Source organism: Amblyomma mixtum, chromosome 2, assembly GCF_055824585.1.
Source record: "Amblyomma mixtum isolate Tamu chromosome 2, ASM5582458v1, whole genome shotgun sequence".
NCBI lineage: Eukaryota > Metazoa > Arthropoda > Arachnida > Ixodida > Ixodidae > Amblyomma > Amblyomma mixtum.
Genome location: NC_143013.1, coordinates 315842164 through 315858669, shown reverse-complemented (window position 1 = coordinate 315858669; position 16506 = coordinate 315842164). Strand labels below are relative to the sequence as shown.

At 50.2% G+C, this 16506-nt stretch overlaps 1 protein-coding gene across 2 annotated transcripts in view; it reads right to left on the bottom strand.

Annotated features, from left to right (window-relative positions):
* The window catches only part of LOC149365061 (uncharacterized), an 86501-nt gene extending 71996 nt beyond the window's left edge, over nt 1–14505 (bottom strand). Inside the window, exon 1 of one of the 2 annotated variants that reach the window (XM_089575140.1) lies at nt 13956–14505. The gene's annotated coding sequence lies outside the window, so the exon portion shown is untranslated. The remainder of the gene's footprint in view (nt 1–13955) is intronic. The other variant, XM_089575141.1, reaches the window with a different exon arrangement.
* Nucleotides 14506–16506: the final 2001 nt, after the last annotated feature.

Genomic DNA, 16506 nt, shown 5'->3' with positions numbered 1-16506 from the left:
AGGAGCGATTGGAGCACACTATCACTGCTGCGTTAAGCATACGTTAACTCTGCATTAAGCATGGCGACTTAAGTTTTCAACGAGGAATTATGATTGATTCTCGTACAAAACATCTTTTGCACAAAGCCCGCTGCAGTAACTTATAGCAGCTATGACGTCAGGCTGCTGAGCGACCCGAAGAGATGCGTTCGGTACTCAGTTTCGGCGACTGTTTCTTTTTTCTTTTTACAGGGCAATACTTGTAGTTTACTTTTTTATTTCATTTTACTTGGCGGTGTCCGTTAAAGAACCCAAGTAGGCGAAATCAATCAGTAGTCGCGCACGGCACTGCTTCCCTCAAAAACCGCAGTACGGGCTTGGGATGCGAAAGATAAATTCTCTTCTCATTATTCGCGACGACTATGCATTCCGGACCTGCAGTAGCTCCGCGTGAAAGTGCAAAGCGAGAATTGCACCGGTCAGAACTTATCAGCAAGGAAGCAGGCACGTCGCACTATTCAGCTGTCACTGTACGCAGTTCCGTGGCCTCATCTTTCATTTGGCCAGCGTGTCTAGTGTCTCGAAGAGATCAGGCGCAGACACTATGTCAGATCCTACTTCCGTCGTTCGCACACGGAGCAGAAGAAAGAAGCTATATGCCCTCGTAAAACTGTCAGTACCTGAGACTAGAAGCTAAGCGTGAGAATCGGCAGATGAGCCGGTTCTCAGACTTAGCCCTCCTGGGTCGCACAGAGACTGGCAGGACATAATGCGGCTTGCGCGTGTGCCAGAACCCAGACAGAGCTAAGACGGCCTTACACACAGCAATCGCGCAAGTGTGTGTCTGAACGCTGTCTGTGCGCAGAGAGCGAGCTTTATTCTTCGCTCTTAAAAACCTGTCGACGGCTGCCGAGCCGTGAAACGGTGACTTATTTTGAAACCAGTTAAACGAGTACGGGTACGCGAACGAATATACAAGCACGACGCGCTGCTGCTATACAGGTGTCGGGATCAGACAGGCATACCAGAACGCGCGCACTCAAGAAGGAGGTTCCGCTCAGTGCACGAGAGATACGCGTGACCGTGGCTTGCGCTAATATATTCGGCGGTGAAGCAGAAACACGGCTGTTGCGACGCTCGTGTCAAGGTCGCGTCGCTCAAATAATCCCGTATTCGGACGAGCACGTGATGCGACGACGATGTCGATGAAGCAGCATTTCGAAGCGCCTCTCCGTGTGTCCTGAGCGGACAAAGAAGACAACGGTCGCGCTATGCTCCGTAGCGACTCTCTGAACTTTACCTTGAATCTATCTACACTTGAAGGACGCTGCACATTTAATGCGCACGTTTGTCGAGATAATACTAATGTTCCACATTGCTCTTCGTGGCACTTTGCGAAGTTTCGGCGCCATTTCTTGGCCTTTTTTCTTTTCTCACGTCGGATGCTGGAATTTATTCTGGCTGAAATGCTCGCGCATTTCCGCTTTTTGAAAGTGTTAAAGCTGTGTTTTTCCTTTCTTGTTTGCTTCTCCTCTTTATGCTCTGTTATGCAAGAAAGAGCAGATCAGTAAATGAACAAGCACAGTGCACCGTTTTACAGAACTCGTCCGCTATCTATAGCAAGTAGGCGTCGGTGCGAACGTAATGAACCGCGCATGCAATTAACCTTTGAATCGCGCATATGACTGCGCGCTCCTTGAACCTGTTGCGCCCGCTTGCCAATAAACTTGCTTTTCCCGAGAGGCTCTATATCCTTTGCCGATGCTCGCAGGACATCCGCTTCGCGCTTTCCGCCGTTTGGTTAACCGAGAGAGATATAATTAAAGGAGCCTCGTCATTGACCCCGCGCATACACGGTCCGTCAGCTCTCGGCAGTTGCGCGCACGCTTCTCGGTCGACTCGGGAAAAGAGCCGCGACTCGGCATCGGCAGCGGCAGCGTGTCGCGCCTTCGGTAGCGGGGCGGCACGCTTCCTTTTTAGGCGATCGTCGCCGACGCCTGTGAGAATGGCGGCGACGACGGCCCTAGCCGGCACTCCCACGCGCCGAAGCCGCGTGACGCGAGGCCCGCCTCTTCACGGCCCTACGGGACACTGGGAGTGCGTGTGTGTGTTCACGACGACGACGACGCAGTCGCGTGATGCTAATCGCGCACGAGCGGCGATGTCGAACGCGCACGGAGCAAGGCGAGGCCGCAAGGGGTTTATTGATACGGCGACCCACGCTGGCGCAATATTGCGGCCTCGGGTGCTGAGCGATATGAACTGCTACAGTTGTAAGAACAGGTGTGTTTGGAGCACAGAGCGTGGGTGGTGCGCGGTTGTGTTGGTCACGACTATACGTTTATTAAGAGCGCGTCACAAATCGGAGGCCTTGCGAAGGGTGAGGGAAAGTATAACTAAAATGTCGCCTCAGCGTCCCTGCATTGCATAAGGCCCCTTAGCACTTTCGCCAAAATGTTGCCGGACCTCTCACAAACTGCACAACTTTCTCTTCCTTTTACCCCCTCAGGCAACCCCCCCCCCCCCCCCCCCCCCCCCAGAAAAGAAAAAAAAAGAATCTCCAATCTGCTTACAATATAAGGAAAAAGTTATTGCTCTGGAACTGTGAACAAATGAGGTATCATGACATCACATTGCTGATTCCTCTGAGATTAAGCATTTTGATAAATGAGGCCTTGAGCGCACAAGAGGACTGACACTATCCCCTATATCCGACGTCATTTCGTCAACGAAAATGGTGTGATGGTTTTTTTGCCACTATGCGCGATCTTCTATCCGCTTCATTAACTCTTCAAAAGCAATTTTCTCCGTCCTCGCATTTACTTTCCTCCTACAGAGGGCTCTGCCTTCCTAGCATAGCTGTTCTGCGGAGAAACCATAGAACAAGGTAAAGGAAATGAAGGGTTTCGCATAACAACTTATGTATACTGCAAACGACTTAATTTTCGTGTTTTTCGTGATTCGCATACAACTCGTGAAAAATCACTCGTCCGCCAATGCTTTGGGCAAAACGTCAACCAAAACTAAGAAGAAAAAAAGGGGGCGGGGGGGGGGGCTCTCTCGGGCTCCTCAACGCTAATCAGATTCTGTACTCAGTAAGGTGTTTTTTTTTTTTTTTTTAAGAAAGGCGGTGCTTAGCTTTTGGGTGATACCGCGAAATTCAGCATGTGTCAGAATAACTTTTAAGAACATTCTCCTTCAGGAAATGTAGATATTTTCTGCCTTCTGACGATTTCCATCGACTGGCGGTTCGCGAAAATGGTGCAGGATGTAGCTGTGAGCTACGTCATCCGTTTGCAGCATCCGAAAATTTTCTTACCTCTAGGCGAGAGAGGAGAACTAATGGCGAAGCCACATCTGCTTCGCAAAATATATTTTGACATTGGCTGCAGCGAAAAAAGAGACATGAAAAATGCTTCTTTCGGGTTGAAGAACTTCAGTGTACCCTCGAAAGGGCAGAACGTGAGGCAGAAACAATTTTATCCTCTCAACCACTACGCACATCCGCGCAATGCACCATAGGGCAGGACATTCTGCTCCGCGCGCACCTGTGTCGCGAGTTCGACACCCTCTCGTTGCAGCTGCATATTTACTGGGCCGTTCTGCACAAAGCACATTCCTTTATCGATACTTGGGCGCACACTTAATGAACACAGTGTGGTCAAACTTAATGCTAGACAAGCTTCACCCAGCGTGTGTGATATCACGCGTGCTGAACGACGGTACAAAACTTTTGCAACGCAAAGGAAAGTGATGCCAGTAAAGCGTGACCATCATTTCGAGTCCAACGCCCAGGAAAACATGTGCTCACCGAGCGTTTTGTTCTTGAGCGATACGAATACATGTTACAAGCCGACTGCACGGTGCATTTGCGCTTTTTTCGGCGATGCCCTCCGTGTTGTGCACTGTGACACTGCTTGTTGCTTCTTTCCGTGTGCATGGCGATGCACACCCACATCCCACAAACCCACAAACACCCACATCCACGACGTAACTGATAGCAACGAAATGCGACGAACATCCCGATAACTATTCGCCAGCATTGTTTCTCAGCCATACCCATTGTTTCTGTATCTGTACCGACACGCAGAAGTAGAAAAGTTTATTTTAAGCGGTGTTCAACGTAAGAAACCTGTCCCCACTGTGCGCTGACATTCCGATTTCACGTGGGCTGCCCAGAGGTAAACATTCCACTGTTATCTCTCATTCCGGTGTCTTCTCTCCGGCTCTTCGGGTTTTACAAAAGTTGGCAGTGGCTTAGCTCTGCTATGCCAGGATATACGTAGCGTGAGCAGTGACGTCACGTGGCTCTGCGCCGGCGGCAGCAGCCGCAGCGGCGAGGCGCGCCAGCTGTACGCAGTGACGTCACTTGCTCCTTGCGCATGCGCAGTATGGTCGACAGAGGGAGCACTTGCAACGGCGAGACTGTGGCCAATGTAGCTCACGCTACAAAACATGAGACCGGGCCTTTGACTAACAGCAACATTTATGGCGGAAGAGAGTTTGGGCCTACCGCTCCCTTCGCCACTGCCGTAATACAACGGCCATGACAGCCTTTGGCGTTCTGACTCGCGCAGCACATCCGCTTTCGGGACAGCCGCGTCAGCGGCCTCATGTGCATACTTTCGTCGCAAGCGACGTACTCTATGGCCCGGTTCACATTCCCCGGAGAGACGACAAAAGCCGCCGTGCGGGCAAACGGCGTGACGGCGACGTATATAACGGTGCCTCGGGAGCCACCATCTTTCGCGGTGAAAGCGGCTGCGGCGCATAAGCGGAGCTCTTTTAACCCGTACCTGGCGCCTGTCCTTGCTCTTTCACAACACAGAGACACACTGTCTCGGGAAAACCGCTCGGCGAACAAAAAGAACGGAGAGAAGCGCGGAGGGCGAGCGGGCGGGGACGGTAGCGGTGGGTGTGAGGTCGCCCGGTAATGTCCGCTTTTGCTTGTTTTCCTAGTCTCTCGTTTCCTCTCACTGATGGTCCTGCAGACTTTCTATATAAATTTTTGTTTGTTTTTTATTCAGGACGGGGGAGAGAAATGCTTTTGAATAGGCCGCGAATGGGGCGCACGCGCGCAGCTCACGGCAGCCATGTGCGGTTGCGGCTAGTTGCGGACTCGGCTCTCTGCCATTATGCTCCTTGTGCTCACAACGGGAGTTTGTGAGTTTGACCACGCGTCGTCACGAGCTGGCTGGCCGCGGATGTCACGAGCGCCCCAGTACGGAGTGCCGAGGTAAATAAGTCGCACGCAGACGAAAATAATGTGACCAGCTTGATGTAAGTAGTTGGAAGAGGGAGAGAAATAACCCGATACCGCTCAGCATCGCTTTCATTGCACCAGTAGAATACTTTTTCGTCGAGTTTAATTCGTATCTATGTTTTTGTGTTTTCATGTGCTAGTACATGAAGTAAAGCAGTCCCTGTATACGTGACAGGAATATCCTTAAGTACCTTGTCAGTACTAGGGATATATCTAGTCGGGTGCAAGCGTCAAGAGACGTCAATAAATATGACACTTGATGAAGGGGAATTTCTATGGCGCAAGGGCATCTGCGGCCAAAGAGCGCCATGGCACAAGGTATTTCTCGTTTTGCTCAAGGTGGGGTCAAAGACCCCATTTCACCCTGAATAAGCCGAGCACCAGGTAGAGGAAAGCTTGTACCCCTTTTATCACCGGTGGGTACCCGGCGGCACTGGGGATCGCACCTCGCACCTCCCGCACACGAGGCGGATGCTCAAACGACTAGTCCACCGCTGCGGCATTAAATATGACACTTTACAATTTTTGGGTCAGCCTTCGTCAAAACTTCTGGGAGGTACTCCCCGATGGCGTACCTCGTCGCCCACACCACTGCTTCAGCATGCATAAATTCACTAACCATTCAATTTCCTTTCCAACTAACGTGTTCTTCTATAGGATGGATGGATGGATGGAAAACTTTATTATTAAGCAAGTGAGTTTGGACCGTACGAGGTCTCAGGGCCACCGCACAGCCCTCACATTACGCGCATGTGTCCAGGCCACGCAGGGCCATGGCACTGGCACCCCGGTTCACACAGCGAAGTTGCGCGTCCGGGTCCTGCGACGCAAGGAGGGCCTCCCATTCCTCCCATTCCTCCCATGTACCGATGGCGGGCTGTCCCTGCGGGGGAGGATCGGCAGGGCAGCCGAAGAGGATGTGGTCAAGGGTGGCGTGCGGTTCTCCGCAGAGAGTGCACTCTGGGGAAACATGGCGGAAGTGGGATAGAAGCTGAGGGGTAGGAAGAGTTCGGGTCTGGAGTCGCCTCCAGAGGATTTGTTGGGAGTGGGATAGGCGGGGGTGGGGAGGGGGATAGAGTCGACGGGCAAGGCGTGCTTGTTGAGTTAGTTCTGAGAACGTGTGTGCCCGCTCCCTCGAGAAATCCCGGCTGGGGTCGCCATTTGCCCGGCAAATAAGTCCTCGGGCTATGTTATCGGCGGCCTCATTTCCGGGATTGCCAGAGTGAGCCGGCACCCACACGAGCTCAATACGCCTATCGGGATTTAGGGTGCACATTCTCAATATCTGCCACGCGGGGGGATGGACGCGTCCGCGGGCGAAGTTAAGAATGGCTGTTTTGGAATCGCTTAGTATATAAGCCGCATTGGTTTGGGCAATGGCTATTGCTATAGCTGCTTCCTCTGCTTCTTCCGATAGGGCGCTTATTTGCGCTGTTGACATATCGTTTACCAGTACTTTCTTACAGGTGCTTGAATTTTTTTCGTCCTTCTTAGCTTCGAACGCAAAACGCAATTGGCACCATTTCAATATTTGACAAGTGCCTGGCTTTACTGCTTAGCTCTGCGTTCTATCATCTCTAAAAGCGGTTAAGATTTCAAAAAGAAACAGGGCTATGGGGTGTCACTGCTATATCTGTAACGGTAAAAAAAAATGCTGCAAAATTTTCGGGCATTATTCTCACAATCTTCTCCCTGCTCCTCCTTTTTTTCAGAGATAAAACGCTGCCCACTAAACTGTGGACAGGCAGGGATACAGGTGGTAAGATGAAATCGGGAAATTTGTTGGGATACGGTCACTGTGAGAATAGGAAGGACATTTGTTCTACATTCACTATAAAACTGTTTACGTTTGATTTTTTTTGTTTATTTATTTATTTGCACAGTACTGCTAGTCTCCAGAAGGGGCTGTAAGCAGGAAGGGGGGATATGAAAAACATAACTATTACATGCACAATAAAAAAATATCAAGACACCACAAGCGTGTTTTCACAAACCGACATGAACAACTGACGACATGCACACACGGGTAACAACAACAAAAAAACACCTGCTACAAGGTTCTGTGCAAAAACAAATAAAGCGTACGTTGAAGCGCTTCAATCAACCACGATTACAACTGATTACAACAAAAGCTGAAGCTTACAGCTTACAGCTGAAGAGCTTCTGTAAATGCATCGGTAGTAGGGCACTCCACAATGCCGGCTGGTAGCCGGTTCCATTCGCGAATTGTTTTCGGAAAGCAGCAATTTGCGAATGTTTCACTATGGCAGGAATATTTTCTCAAATTTTTATTATGATGCAATGATGACGATGATGATTATATATTTCATTGTACTGCGAATTAACCCAGTAGAATGTTGAAGTTACAAACGGAGGCAGAAAAATACTACTTTTGCCACGTAACTGAAACCGATCTGCGATGTGCAAGTAGCGTGTGCATGATCAAGGTCTTGCTGATTCTAGCCCCAAAGAAAGTACGGAGCGAAAAAGTGCACATGCTTCAAGAAAGAACACTGCCGGAATATGCCGACCTGCAAACTTTCCTTGAACTTTTTTTTTATTATTAGACACCTGCGCTCACCAATGGTGGCTTAGTTTACGTCCTATGGTCGCCTCTTTGTTGAAATGAAAAATATGGCGACGATTTACAGCATGTATTAAGGCACTCTGGCTTCTGTGCACGCGTATCTCCATCAAGCGGCCGAGGCGCATGAAAACTTTTCTCCTGCCCGCGAGTAGCGTACACGCCCACGGGGCGACTCTGTTGCGCAAGGGCGGCATCGCCCTCCTCCTTCCCTTGAGCGGTCGCCAAGAGAGCCTCCATTAGCGCCTGGCCGCTCGGACCGACGCGGAAAGGACGCCGTCGTCGTCGCGGTCGCACATCCTGGACGGCCGTCGGTTATCGGCGGCGCCTTCGACGCGATCGCGCCATCCGTAATGCGACCCGCGATCTCGGTGAGCTGGGCGGACAATCGCCAGCCTCGCTGGCCATCTGCGAACGCGTCAGCCGCAGAGAGAGGATCGCACCGCGAATATTTAAACGAAACGAGAAGCGGTGAATACATTGTGGTCTTCCATCTCGTCGTGTACAGAACGCTCATTGCATAGCGAGCTAGCAACGGTCAAACGGGTCTTGCTAGGCTCTTTTTTTCTTTCTTTGCCTCTCAGCATATATGCCCAGAGTAGGGGCATGCACAGCAGAAAAGAAATTCTTTGCCCTGCTTCTCCGTTCGATAACAAATGAATTTGCATACCCAGTAAGACATGCAATAGGCACTGCCGTTCCTGCGCCCGATGGCACGCCCATTGAATAGCAAGCTTACAAAAGGAGAGAACTCCATCTATCCTTCTTTTTTCTCTCTCTCTATCTCTCTCGCTATGTAATCCTGCGCTTGCGGTGCAAAAATAAAGAGGATTATTTGCCAACTTTCCTTATGGCATAGGAGGAGAAGACTGAACGGAAAGAGAATGGACACCTGAACCGCGTGAAGGTAGCGGTGGAGAGTGCGCAAGAGGGGAAAGAGGAATAGGTGCAGGAACATGCCGTATAGCATAAGAATTACTCCGATTTCCTTTAACCAGAATGCATAGTATATATGCGCTGTGCACAGAGTGGTTCTGTCGTCTCATGTTCTTGGATGCTTACTGATTAGAGAGTCTGCTTCCCAATATTAATGGCGAGGACAAAAAAAAATATTTCCAAACGGCCTCTTTGTTTCTTAACGAGCACCTTGACATTTGCATACTCGCATTTACCAGGATGTATGTGCAGTACAGATTAGAATTTTTCCATTTAGTTCTTCAAGACTCACTGAACGAGAAGCTACAAACATTTGTGCCTGCTTTATAAATGTTTTTGCATGTTAAAATAGCCTCGAATAGCCACGACATGACAACCTTTCCTCGACTAGCCACGCTCCGCAGTGGTTGAGCAGATTTCTGTGTCGAAGCACCTCAGCTCTGAGATCAACCTTCCGTGTTGCGCCACTTATAAGAAGCCAAATCCGCTGCTCCCAAAATGCGACAACCATGGATCGACGCGGAATAAACATTTTAATTAATTATTTTAAGTCAGAGAATAAAAATAATAAAATAAGAATGTGACATACAAACCGAAAATAAATAACCTCACAAATCATTCCATCATTTTATTGTATAGCTGTCACGCAGACAAAAAGTCCGAAGAAGCCGAATTCGGAAATAACTAACCTTCGACGCTCTGTACCGTTATTGCAATCCGATCGAAACAGAGCATCTGCCCATATATCTTTTTAGAAGTTTCTTCGATCGTCCAGTCTGACACATCACAATTTTAGTACACCGCAGGGAGTCCTGATACAGGCGAACAAAAACACGAGGCACACGCGATCGAGAGGCTGCATTTGACCACAAGCATCTGCCCATGCATGCATGTGTTGGCACACGTGTACACAGGGACTTTCTCTGCATACGTCTTTTCCTTCGGTCCCAACCTCCTCCTCCCCTTCATCTTAATTCTGTGTATGGAACATTCTGCGTCTTCAGCAATCTTCCTTTTCACTTTTATTTTCCTTTCGTGCGTTTTCGCTGTCCGATATAAATCTCCAACGCAACCTTCGAGACAGTTGAAACTGCAAATACGCCAACATGTCAAGTCATCGGCCAGCAAAGCTATTCCTTTAGTAGCTTTGAAAGCATGGAAACTCCTGGCGGATCTCAAAACACAAGTAACCGCCACTTGTCGAGCCCCGGTGCAGAGACAATCGATCGGCGACGCTGAATACGTATACTCGTTTGGTTTTGCTTCGGATATCTGCTTGAAATGTAAAGCCTTCTTTGCTCTTTTGGTTCATTTCACCGCAGAATAATGAGGCGTTCAAGATGAATACCTCTATTGTATTTAGGCATAATTGGGCCCGAAATGTGAAAAAAAAAATTTGCTGAGGCTCAGCTTGGCTAAGCCTGGGGAATGCGAAGCATATTAGTGGCTAGGCTTGGTAATACATGGCTTTCCTTGGTTGAATACTTGGTCATTTTAATAACCCCACTAGAAGCCTTCGTCTTGGGGGAAGACAACGGCATGGCTACAGCGGAACGCCGACTAACCCCGAGACGCGCGTTGGGTGAGCGCCTGGATTGCCACGGAAGCCGCGTCTGCCTGCCCGGTGGAGCGAGCGTTTCACCTACACCGAGTGTGAACGCGCGTTCGAAATGCGCGGGAATGCGCGGCTGTGACGGCTAGGGGTCCCACGGCGACGGCGCGAGGTGGAGGCCGGCTCTCTCATCCGATGTCACGTGGTGTGACGTCACGGTGTCGCGTGGGGGTCCCACGGCGACGGCGTGAGTGGTAGCTCTAGCAATATGCTTCGCATAAAAAAAAACTAGTTTAATATCCATTACGAGTGTAAGGACGATGAAAACGAAAGTTGACTGCGCAGTATCACCTGACCGTGATGGGAATGCATGTTTGTGGAAGCACGAGGTCGTGGATTCGATTCCAGTTGCGGCGGCTGCCTTTTGATAGAAGTTAGATGCAAAAAACTGCAGGGGACACTTAAGCTCCGCCTTAATAGAGCTTAAGGGGATAGCGTTAAGGGGATAACGTTATTAAGGGGATAACGTTAATAGGTCAATGTTCATATATGCGGAATTTACATTTATAGATCGCTGAGAGTCCCTCACACAAATCCTGGCGCAGTGGTGCAGCGGTTAAGAGATGCGCCACAGCCCTGCGATGGCAGGTGCTGCCACCGGTGGGCCTTGTGAGATCCAGGTTGATATTTCCAAGCAATCCCTCAGGAGCAATCATCAATTTCATGCCCCCTGCTACGGTGGTCAGTTTGCTCACAATCCGATGGGAAGGTTGCGATGACGCCATAAGGTCACGTGATTAAGGTGGCCCACCCATGTTGCCGGAGCGGCCGCTCCCACATGGGGGTACTAACGCTCTCACGTTGAAACACCGTAGGGAGACTTCGATGCTCGTTAAACGCAGGTGGTCAAAGTAACAACCAGAGCACGCCACTAGTGCATACCTCATAGCCCATACAATGTTCCTCTGGCACGAAAAAATCCATTAGCTCCAGCAATATTTCTGGCCTGCGACCGAACCAGCTACCTTTTGCTCACCAGCAGACCGCCTCGTTGACCACTGCACAGCCATCAGAGCGAGTCCTTGTCGGAAGTTGGCGGCGAGCTACGCCACTTCTGCGCGCATACAGGGCAGGCTTCAATAAGTAACCGGTTGATAGAGATATACGGTCTTGGTTTTCCTCTTTACTTTAACAGCTGGTTGAGAACAGGGCTAGACTGCACGGCCGCGCGACAACGCGCCGATTTTTCAGAGCGCGTGGGACGGCCATCCGCGTATCGCCGCGGCGATTTTTTCCCCCTCACGTCGTCCGGGCTTCGCTGCGGGGGTTGCGCGCACTCCTCCGAATAGCGCGCGGCCATCTGCGAGATCAACCTTGAAAACTGCGCAACCTTGACGCACTGTGACGGACAGGAGAGCCGAAATGGGAACCGCTACGCGAAAATTCTTACATGGCATCGCATTCTGTGAATGTTCGGGTCCAGATTTGCTCTTTCGTCCTGCTATCGTCGGCGGGTGCTGGCGCTTACAAACGATGCCAACCGACATGTACCGCTACGAAAGGCGAGGAATGACGCGTAGAAAAAAGACAAAATAATGAGTACGGGTTAAAACCGATACAAAATAAACTCCTGTGCTCGTACAAAATAGCTCATTTTATACTTGGCAAGGATTGCGTTAGAGAAGTTAATCTATTTTACGGCGTTGGAATTCGGGCTTGTTGGTTCATACTTCGGAGCAATAGCGCAAACAGGACAGGGGACACAATAGCGCTGTGTGTGTCTACTCGTTCTTTTGTCCCCTGTCCTGTTTGCGCTATTGCTTCGAACTATTTTACGGGTCAAAGCTGCATGCTGTAAGGAACGCCGTAACGCATAGAGGCTTCCGAATTATTTTGGCTACCAGCAGTTGTTAAAAATGCAGCGAGACCAGAGTTACAAGGGTGTCTCTGCGTCTCGCCGTCACATGAACGCGACTGACGTATATGTGTTCATTCTCTGCCGATATATCTGTGAACTCGTGGTAACCTATATGCTTGGATTGGAAACACGGGCTGAATTAAGCGGCACTTGATACGTCAAACGCCGTGAAAGAAGTGAATACTATAATGATTCTACTCCAATTCAACACAGTTTTTTTTTATTCTTCCCGCCCTTCGTGAATGGCTCAAGTGACTTTGCATCCCGGCTGTCGCCGAGGCGAGGCAGTTGCTAAAAAATGAATAGAATCGAAAGAAACGAATCGTTGTTTTGAACGTAGCCTAGGCTATACGACCGCTTAACGAGAGAACGCTGCCCTGTCGTGACAGCCCTTGAGAAACACGCCGGTCAAATCAGCAAATCAAGTTACGTAAGCGAGGCCGGGTTCCCGCGATATATATGCACTGTTGGCTGTAATTTGACTGAGTTGACTCCATACATCAACTGAACTATACCTAGGCATAGTTGTGGAAGGCGGAGAGCCGTCGTCGGCCAATAAGGGCCAGAATTCGCAAAGTCGTTCGCGCAGGAGACTTGTTCGTGAGAGCGAGGGCAGCAGCTCGGCTATCGTATCGTCATATAGTTCAATCTGCATGCGCAGTTGACATCTCCGACCGGTGAACTGTAGCCAGTTCGAGCAGGCCATGCATCCCAATATGTCTGCCATCCTCAACGTTGCAAGGTTTTGCCCGGAGAGGGCGCAGATAACGGTCCTTTCAGGTTGCACTGCAGCATGAGAGGCGCGTTGCACGCGGAGTTCACAATGGCGCCATTATTTGTTGCTGTCGATTCCCCTGCGCCGTTTCTTACTGGCAGCACATAGAGAACGATTTTGTTGACTAACACAGAGCCAGATGACTCGTTTAAATAAACGCACACTGTATCTTAACAACGCCACCACAGCTGCACAGCCCACGGTACGCCTACTCTGCGAACCTACAGGTATACGCCTAAACAGTGAGTACGCCACGGGAGAGAGGCGTTTCGCAAATAAAGAGCGCGAAAACGAATGAGAAATGTCGCGTAACACACAGACCGGCAGCGAGAGCCAGTGTCAGTGGCGAAGAAATGAGAACGGCGTTTCGATACGACTCGGAGCAAATTGTCTGCTGTATAGTAAATCCACACAAATGCTGGATGTTAATTCAGAGCAGGTAACTGATTACGAATGGTTTTCATTTACGCCTCGTACGAAAACAATGTGGTAGGGAAAGTTTGCACACACGTTTTGGAGGTACACCGATATGATATGCACTGAGCAGAGCAAGACGCATCCTAGGTTACACTTCACTTCAATTTTTCTTTTTTTTTTTGTCCTTCATAATTGTTTCAGCTCTTATCGATGCAAGAAAAGGAGTGAAAGTGATTTGCATATGGCGCGTCAATATCTTCGTTACGTATTTACGTTACATATGCTTGCATTTGGTATTCGCGCTGCGGCACGAAATAGAAAATGTTGACATATTGCATGTTAACCAGGATACGGATTAAATGAGGCAGACGTTAGGCGATAACATGGGAAAGATATCTCTAGGACTTCGGAGTTTTGGTCCAATCCATGAGACTCCAGTAATTTCTAAACCCCCACAGTACTCTCCCCCCGCCGTACATCCCATCCTCAACTGCGGTAGCACGCTCAAAGTGAAGTGGGCTTCACACCTACCGACCTACGAGGCAGGAGCCGGCCTCGTGCGTCGCTTTCGTCCTGGTGGCTACGCCGCTGTCTGCCTCTCGCTCTCCGAGTCCCTTTGGGTGGTCAATCCAAAACCAACGGGGCCGCCAGTCGCGCTTCACACCACAACTGACGTTGTCGGCGGGGGTTCACTCACAAAACCGAGAGGAGCACACGCACACACAAACCTGACTGCGTATATCAGCGCCAGCTGTTTTCGGACCCAGCTGAACCGACGGCCCGGCTACAAGGAGGCGCTCCCAGAATGGACAGGGAGCTTTCGGGTTTGGCGGGATCGGTGCGGACCTACGAACGGATTCGGTCTCCTCCTCTGGGGCCGCGGTCCGCAGCCAACGCTCGTCGTCGGCGGAGACAGGTGCTGCCTCGCCGGAGTCTTTCGTCGTGGTCGTGGTCGTCGTAGCGGCTGTCGTAGTGAGGGCCGCTTGTGGAGTGCACGCGCAGCTCGGCTTCCGCCGCCGCAGCCGACTGCGTGCGGAGGCGTCGCGCACACGCACGCCGGCGGAGGTGGCGAGCGCGTGGGTCGGCCGGCGAGGGCAACCGGTTTGCGGCCGCAGCGCAGCTATCCCTCTACACACACACATCGCCGCCGCTGCTGCTGCGACCCGCTCGCTTGCGCGGGACGTTTGCAGTTGCGCTATGGGCGAGCACATGCATGCGTCCTGCCTCCATCGACGACGCTACCGCTCCTAGAGAGGCAAGAAAATCACCGGGCGTATGTACCGCTTTCAGAGGACGCTCATGCACGAGTCTTGGCCGGTTCTGGGCACAAGAGGGGCTACAGGAGTCGTGCTAGTAGCGTTGCGATTTCACAGAGTCTGTTTTGTCTATCTGGAAGTTCATGCATATGGACCAAAAAAGAAAATAGGCCTACGTCTTCCATAGGAAAAGTGACTGCTGTACCCGTACGCAATTCCGGGCAAGAACAGTGGGCGCCACCTAAAGTTTATCCACTCACTCAGTCTCCCGCTCGCACAGTTTCTCCACGTAATCCCTCACCCTTCGCAATTCTCTTGTCAATACCTAAAGTGAAATGAAGCGCTGACTTGCCCGGACGATCGCTTGCATAATGCACTCACTGCTCTGCTGCTGATTCGCCAAGGGTGGATTTAGACAGGGCCCCCTCTCGCAACGAGAAATTTTCTAAAGGAAAAGCATGAAAAACGCCATTTTTTAATGAAGAAAGTCCTAGCAATTAGATATGCACAGCAGAAATAAAGCCTGTCTTTCCGAAAATGCCTGCTCCGAGACACATCCATAAATTCGCCCCTGTGGTTCGGACAGCTTTAAAGAGGTGCAAAGCTGCAACTTTTCACCTTCTCAATAGCTGCCGCTAGCGTGCTGAAGTCTCCCGCAAGCGCTAAGGCAAAGCGAGGTGCATTTCTTTCTAGGAGCGCAAGAAGGAGCCGGACAGCAAAGCCAGCTTCTCAAGAACAAATGTGTGTCTGAGCTAGATATAGCGCATAAGGAATCTGTGTTTGTTTATACTTAACGTAATCAGCTGGAGTACTGAGATTCAAGGGGATCCTGCATGTCAATCCGCGTTTGATTTGTTTTGCATAAAAAAACGCGTGCAAAGATAATTTGAAAGTTAAAAGTTACTTGGCTTAAGAAGTCAAGTGGCCGCCATATTGCTGCCACATCTTGACGGCCACACTGTCTTCTGTGCCAAGTAATGCTAGGGAAGAAAAATTTTCACATGGAAACAATGGAATGGAAAATGCTTATAACAGGTCAAGCTCAGTGTTCTGACTCCAACAGCTAGACTAGATGACCGACGAACCTAGTGAATATCACGACGAGCACTTAGAAGCGCCACATTATCAATTTCACTCCGGAAATACAAGGAGGAGGAAGGGGGGGAGGGAACATGCGGTGCAAGAATGTTGAAGAATGCGCGTACTTCGTTGTGAGGAAGACATTGGCGACGATGACAGTATGTACGCAACGAATGAGCCTAACGGAGCAGCTTGCAGTGCCAAGCTATCTTACGTTTAGTTCTGTACATTAATTATGTCATGGAATGCATTTAACGCCAAGATTTTCCCCTTCCTGCGTCCGTCCAACCGTCCTCGCATAGACACTCATACCTAACCTGGACAACTCTCTTACACAGATAACAACAGAGGGCCCATGTCTTCATATGTTACCCAAGTAGGATGTTTTTGTTCAAAACATCATTAATATCGACAACAGCAACAGGTGGTCCCTAGTACGGGACACCATTCGACGAGGCTGCGTCAAGGGTCCTGGTGACCAGCCATTTTTGGCAGTCCGAGTAGAGCAGGGCGGCCCCTCATCGATCAGTGAGAGAGAGGAGTGACAGACGATGACGAAGATATCCTGAACAGAATGCATGTTCTTTTTGGGAGCTCCCGCAAGACGAAGAACAGAGAAAATGCGTGGGAACTGTCGCGCCTCTCCTCGCTCGCAGTGTCTTTATAGACAGCGGTCAAGGTCTGTATGCATGCCAACACAACACGGCACCACACGCACGCGTTTCATTCAATAGGGCAGGGCACAT